At 39.2% G+C, this 7,632-nt stretch overlaps 2 non-coding genes across 2 annotated transcripts; one reads left to right on the top strand and one right to left on the bottom strand.

Moving 5' to 3' along the window:
• The first annotated feature begins 2,991 nt into the window (after positions 1-2,991).
• LOC112087352 lies at positions 2,992-3,102 on the top strand. The gene has a single exon (XR_002900038.1). It is a non-coding gene; the product is annotated as a small nucleolar RNA R71 (small nucleolar RNA).
• Positions 3,103-6,086: 2,984 nt separating this feature from the next.
• Positions 6,087-6,194, bottom strand: LOC112087372. Its single transcript, XR_002900056.1, has one exon. It is a non-coding gene; the product is annotated as a small nucleolar RNA R71 (small nucleolar RNA).
• Between the last annotated feature and the right edge of the window lie 1,438 nt (positions 6,195-7,632).

Here is a 7,632-nt window from a genome sequence, read left to right as displayed (position 1 = left end):
AACAAGCTGTTAGGCCGAAAATGGGCTTGTCGCAGAATTGGGCTTCTCCAAGTCTGGTAAATGATGGTCCACCGTGTATGGAGGCTCTCAGGCGTGGTCAGGGTGTTTTTCGCCGCGGTCACGAGCTCCTGGACCGCGGTGGTTGGTCTATGATGCCCAAACTTCATTCTTCCTCTTGCTTCTTTTGCGAGACTGCAGAACAAGTCTTCAGTAAATTGGAAATAACTTATGATCCAACTGTTGGATTGCGTCCAATCTAATTGAATTAGAAAGCTGGTTGTCTTCTCTATCTTGTGTCCAAATTTGAGCTTGATCAGACGGTGAGAAGGTCTTCATCGGATGTGAAACTTCTGACGGTCTGAAATTAGCTAAAAGTGGTTTTTTCTCCAATTTGCATTGCTTTTGCTTAAGTAACCTGAAAAGTCTTTTAAAACTCCAAAACATGGAAAACACTTATAAAACCTTCAAAAATGATTGAAAACACCTGCATAAGATACTGAAAGTGATCCATAAAAATGGTCAAAATCAGGTGTTATCAGCTGACCAATCTTTTCTTGTTGGTCCTATTGTCTTTTCCAAAATTCTTTTGAGTTCTCTGTTTGATACCTCCACTTGGCCACTCGTCTATGGGTGATAAGGTGTAGCTACGTTATGCTTCACTCCATTTTTCTTCAAGTTATTCTCAAACACTTTGTTGATGAAGTGAGAACCACCATCACTTATTACGATTCGCGGAACACCAAATCATGAAAATATGATCGACTTGAACATCTTGATTACTACTTTTGCGTCATTTTTGGGGCTGGCTATGGCTTCTACCCACTTAGACATGTAGTCAACAGCAACAAGGATGTACTTGTTTCCAAAAGACAAAGGAAAAGGACCCATAATGTTGATTCCCCAAACATCAAAAACTTCGACTTCTTGAATGAATTTTTGAGGCATCTCATGTCGTTTGCTGATGTTCCCTTGTCCTTGGCAAGCATCACACTTAGATATGAATTTATGGGCGTCTTTGAACATGGTAGGCCACCAATAACCAGCTTGCAAAACCTTCGCTACAGTCTTATCAGTAGCAAAGTTTCCAGCATAATTAGATCCGTGATAATGAAAAAGGATTTCAGAAACTTCTTCTTCGGAGATGCACCTTCGAAACAAGTTATCTGAATACTGCTTATAAAGATATGGTTCATCCCAAAAGTACATTCTAACATCACGCAAGAACTTCTTTTTGTTGTAGCCAAAGAATCGTGGCTGTTCAACCTCTGCTGCTAGGTAATTCACGATATGCATAAACCAAGGAAGCTCGGAAGGTTTTGCTTTTGGAGGTGGGGTTGGACGTTTCTCTGGGGCGATTACTTTAGCATTACCATTTTTATCCACGTCTCCAATAGGGTTTGGAGAAATCAATGTCGAGCTTGCATCAGGTGAGATAGTTTTGCCCTTAGCTTTCTTTGATTTGCGCTTAGATTTTCTAGCTTTGTTCTTCGATTTTCTCGATTCGACAACTCCTTTAGGCTCGACTGAAAGGGCTTGTATAGAAACGTGTTGGCACCTTTCCTTGTTATCTCCAGGGTCTAAAATCAACTTCTCGTCCTTGTAGATGGTTATACAGTAAGAGCTTCCACCACTACAGACTGCAAGATAGAAAATTCTCTTTTTGACTTTAGAAAAACAAACTCAATAGTTGGGAAAATCAACAACAGCCCCCACTGTTTCAAGGAATGAACTTCCAAATTTTAATGTCCTGAGAGAGTTATTTTCCATCTCAAGAATGTGAAAATCAACAGGAACAAGACACCCTCCTACTTGCACCATCAAATCCATTACGAAACCGTATGTAATCGTGCTTGAATTTTCTCCAAACTTAACAGAACCGTGAGGAGGTTGATATCACACATCCCCAACTCGGTTGCAATTGCTTTAGACATCACATTCACATTTGCTCCTGTGTCACATAGAGAATCAGAAAATTCCACACCTTCAATTATGCAGGGGAAGACAAACTTCACCTAATCATTTATCTTATGAAGCTTCCTTTGGTGTAGAACTTTGCCTATTGCATCATACTCTTCATGACATGCTGGAGATTCAACTTTAGTGTCCTGATTGCTAGTAATAGGCGTGACTTCTCTCTCACCATCAGTGTCTATGACATTGCAACACCACATTGGATTGTCTACGGTTTTTCCCGGAAGATGATCATCTTGTCTCTTCACACTTTCTCCAATTTGTCCGATTTGTTTCTCGAGCATCTTGACATGAGTAAAGAGGTTAGTGAACTTCTCAAATGACTCCTCATTGTTCTTGTTGAGGTAATCATACATGATGTCTAACTTGTACCCAAGATCATTCATGTTGTCTAACTTAAGCTTAAGGTTGCGGGTGTCTTGGGCGATTTTTTCATGTACCTCAGCGATTCGTCTCTCCATAAATTTGGTGCCTTTTGAACTATCTATGGTTTGTGATAGCTGCACGTCCATGGTATCAACATGAGTGGAAAGGGCTTCAAATTTACCATTAAGGTCAGTGTATAAGCAGTCTAATCTTATATCCACATCGTCTGCTAATCTTTGCAGCTTCATAAGAAGTGGTTGCACCATAAGCTCGAGCTTGTTGTCTTGAGAGGTTTGAGTTGATATTGGAGCAGATTGGAGATTCATATGGGCGTGATCTTGTGCTCCAAGTTGATGATTAATCTCAGCTGTATTAACTGCTTCGCAGACATTAACAGAACACTGTTGATTTTCGAGAAACAATTTTACCATGGCTTTAAGTTCTTCAATTTCCTTATTATCATGGGAAGTAGAACGTGATGTTCTTCCTTGATCAGGACAATTGTTTCTGCTGCTTGCAGCAAGATTATTAATTAAGATGTAAGCTTCTTCCACAGTCCTTGTCATGAAGTTTCCATCGCTTGCTACATTTAGAGGTGCCTTAGATGTCCATTCAAGACATTTGTAGAAGGTGTTCAAGATGCATGTCTCTGTAAAACCGTGGTGAGGAAATTCCCTGATGTAGCCTTTATAACGATCCCAAGCTTCATGAAAAAGTTTGTCACTTTTTTGTTGGAACCTATAAATCTTGTCTCTAAAGAAGTTTGATCTAGAAGTGGTGTAGAAATGGTTAAGGAAAGCATCCTTGCATTCGTCCCATGATCCGAGTGAACCAGGATACAAAGACTTAAACCATGCATGTGCCTTATCACAAAGAGAAAATGGAAACAACTTGCACTTTAAGTAATCTGCAGGAACTTTGATCGATTGCTTGGTGCTGCAGATTTCTTCAAAATCTTCGAGATGGTCCATGGGGTTCTCCGATGCATCGCCATGGAACCAGTTATGCTTGACCAATTTTATGAGCTTCAGACTAATCTCATAGTCTATGTTGATGAGTTGTAGGCTAATGAGAGAACGACTCTCATAGAAAACATATGGAGTGTTATAATCTCTTAGAGTTAAGCGAGGAGCGTTTTGTAACCTAACGTGCTCATCAACGTTTTGCTGGACGTGGTGGTTATCTCTAAGCCTATCTACACCTTACAAGTGTCTGTTATCCTCGCCCATCTCAGTGTTGTTTATATGTATATATATATATAAATTATTTTAGATTTATATATATATATTTTTTTTTTTGTTTTTTGTTTTATATATATATATGTATGTATATATAAATATATTTTTTCAAAAATGAACAAGAGAACGTACCTTAAACTCGATTCTGACCTGAAACTCGTAGGCAACGTTAAAAGTCCCCGTTTACGGCGCCAAAAACTTGATGTGCTCAGGTTTTAATCCTAGTTTTCTGCAAGCGCACATATGTACGTTGTAATACTTAGGGGTCGATCCACTGAAGAACAAGTAACTGCAACACGAGTTTATTTGAGATGAGAACTGAGCTAAGATGAAAATATGGGTGTTTGTTTGGAGGTTATGAACAGTGACGAAAATAGCAAATAATAAACTTAAAAACAAGTAAACAATGAGATCAAATCAATACGAGAAGGTATTGGGCGTTAGGGAATACGCCGGGAATTAAACATAGAGTTTTCTATAGATATATTCCTGAAATCAAACCCAGACTAACGTACTCACATAGTATTAATCACAAATCAATTCACTCAGATTTACTAAACTCTCATTCAGTTCTCTAAGTGTCTAGACAAATTAGTTTGATAATTTCACAAAACGCTTTAGATCGACTCACGTTGTCTAAGAGAATTTTCTTATCTAAATAGAGTTAATCGATTTGACAACACTTTCGGTGAGCAAATCAACCTAATCGTAGTAGCTAGATGGTCGATCCAAGCCACTTAAACGAAACGCAAATTTTGACGAAGAACTCTAAAGATAAATCCTAATCTAACAAACCAGAAATCAAACCATGAATTCCCTTTGAAAAATCCCTTACAACTCAAAAAGGGAATTACTCAATCATAAAGTATAAGAACATCACAAAAGTATTGTAGTTTGCTGGAAATTAAATAAGAGAAACGTAAAGAATGAAGAACGAGGATGAAGATGGAGATCGATGATGGCTCCTTTGGCGACTCCTTCTTCGCCCAAAGACGGCAACTCCGAAGTTATGCGGCTCTTCTCTGCTCTCTCTCCACGACTTGGTCATTAGAATGACCTAAAACAAGTATATACTAATTCATTGGAAACGTCGAGGGTTTGAAGAATAAGTAGTGGTCTGAACTTGGGCTTGAATTAGGTCATTTTCGGACGTCAATGATGTCTGGCCGCGTTCGTGGTTGTCCTGACTGCGGGGAATCATGGTCTGGCCGCGGTCGCGGCCTATGCTCTCCTTCGAGACTGCATTTTCTGTCTTTAGTGCATCGGATATATCTGAAGATCTAACCGTTGGATTATCTCCAAACCAATTGCATTAGAAAGCTGGTTGTCTCCTCTATGTTGTCTCGAATTTTGGGGATAATCGTACGGTGAGAAGGTCTTCATCGAGTGTCATACTTCTGACGGTCTGCATTTAGTGCTGCGAAAGATATTCCAGGATCAGAGTGGAAACCTACTGGTCAGGGTTGCGAGAGACAGTTGTTTAGTGCTGCGAAACTAGGCTATTCATACTTCAGTGGCTCGAGTTCTAGAACATACGTAGTCGAATACCTTTATCATTTACTTATTTTCGTCTTAGGTTTAGTCCATGAGTCCCTACGAATACCCTAAGTCCAGCGTCCGTTTTTCATTGCTTACACATTCGATTTTTACTTGCTTACATTTGCTTTCGTTTTTAATTGCCTTTTACTTGCTTTTTAGTTTAGATTTAGTTACACCCAAAACCAAAAACCTACATTGTTTAGTTCTATCTGATTCAAGCATTAGCGTGAATTCGTACTGAAACAACTAAGTCTTTGTGGACCAATAACCTAAGTACTATAGCGCACATCTATGCACTTGCAGACATTTAGGGGTTATAAATTTAAAACATGAAGCTTAGTAAAAAAACACCCTACTTTTGCAGCATCAAGTTTTTGGCACCATTGCCGGGGACTTTGATTTGTTTCGCTGCGAATCCCAGCTTAAATCCATTATAGCACATGTTTACTTTTACTTTTTCTTTTGAATTTTCCAGGTTACTTGACAATGGGAGACCGGGAACAAATTCCCAGAACTCTCGGTGATCCGCCATATTGTGTGGATGGGGACCCAAGCGATGATGACCTGAGTGATGAAGAGCTAGACAATCCGATCAATGATGATGAGGAGCTAATCAAATCAGCAAAACGTGAAGATGATGATGAACTAATAGGAAGTTTCGATTCACTCAAAAGTTTTTGGGAGATCGAAGAGCTATTCAACCGAAATATAGGTACCATATATCAACTTAGTTTAACAAAATCAATTTTATGGTTATTCATCCGAACGCCCAATGGACCGTATCGAGTCGTTCGAAGAATTATGTGCAGCCATTACATCAAATGGGGGTTACCATAAGTGTAGTCTTTTCCCATTCTCTTTGAGAGACAATGCCAGCAAGTGGCTAAAATCTTTGCAACCTGCATCAATAAAAATGAGGAAAGAGTGTAGAGCGGCTTTCCTAAATCGCTTTTACACTAGAACTCGTTCCAATCTCTTAAGGAACAAGATAAGAACTTTTGAACAAAAGAAAGACGAAGATCTTTATGATGCTTGGGAAAGATTCAGAGAATACCAAAGAGATTATCCACACCATGGATATTCCGACAAATACCTGATGTGTATCTTCTACTGCGGCGTATCTCAAGAATTACAACATTCTTTCGACACAGCAAGTAATTGAGACTTCTCAACTAGATCTGTAGAAGATGCAATATCCGTGTTTTCATCAACAACCTGGCAGGGAATATCCGTAATCAAGCGATCTTTGGCAAGTCTGCACTTTCTGAGAAGTTATGAAGTGTCTCCATCAAATAATGAGTCAAGTTGGATTGCAACAACCAAACAAGGTACAAAATACGTGTAACTTTGATAGTTGGGACAAGCCAATAGATTCTTATAACCAAGAGATGGTGAATACTGAAGAAGTCTATCAAATTCAAGATTTTCCTTTCGTACCTGATCACTGCGGGTCCATTCTTTCGGACCGCGGCCAAACATGCTTTCACCACGGTTGTGAAAATGCTGACCGCGGCCAAGACCCATTCCACCACGGTTACGAGTTATACGACCGTGAGAAATTCTATTCAGAACAAATCTGGGCTAATTCCATCCCTATCCTAGTTTTCCCTCTTCTGAAACTGAAAATATAAACAAAAAAATTCTAGAGATTGAATAAACTAAGTCTAGGGAAATCAGTGTCCTTAGCTCTGAAATAAAAAGGACGCAAGAAGATTTCAATGATAAATATTCCACCCTCCTTAGTCTGATGATTAAAAATAAGTCTAAGAACACAGATAATTCCGAGGAGGAGCCAAGTGAAAATTCCTTTGAAAGCTCAAGCAAAGCCGACCCCTCCGATCATGTGAAAGCTATCACACTCAGGAGCGGTTTATCAAAACTTTTATTCATGTCAAACTGTATAACTAGACCGGCTAGATGAATGTCACTTTTTCCTTCTGTGACATTGATTATGGCTCCGGCTGTAGATAGGAATGGTCGTCCAAGAATAAGGGGATCCTTAGGTTCTCTTTCTAGTTCTAGAACTACGAATCAGTTGGTCTGGAACATTTTTCGATTTCGACAAGAACATCTATATACCTATGGGTTTCCTAACGGAACAATCAGCTAATACTAAATAAATGGGCTAGAAAGTATGATATTTTAAACATTTTGCAACTGAAAGAGGCATCATGTTTATGCTCGATCCCAAATTACAGAGAGCAGGCTCAAAAGCTACATTATTAATCGTGCAGGAAAGTACAAAGCTCCCAGGATCATCTTTCTTTTGAGGAATCCGGCTTTCCAGGATAGAACTACATTCATGGGTTATCATCATAACACCTTCTTCAAGAGCTAAACAATTAGTTAGAATACCCTTCATGAATTTTCTTAAAGGGGGAATCATAGCACAAGCTTCTACGAAAGGTAACCTCACATTCAATTGATCGATTAGCTCTTTCAGCTTAGCTTTTTTCTTTCTCCTTTTTTGGGGCTCTTAAGGCTCTAGAATACGGCTGTTTAGGATTGTAGACACAAG

This window comes from Eutrema salsugineum, unplaced genomic scaffold, assembly GCF_000478725.1.
Source record: "Eutrema salsugineum unplaced genomic scaffold, Eutsalg1_0 scaffold_18, whole genome shotgun sequence".
Taxonomy (NCBI): Eukaryota; Viridiplantae; Streptophyta; class Magnoliopsida; order Brassicales; family Brassicaceae; genus Eutrema; species Eutrema salsugineum.
This window is presented reverse-complemented; position numbering and strand designations above follow the sequence as displayed.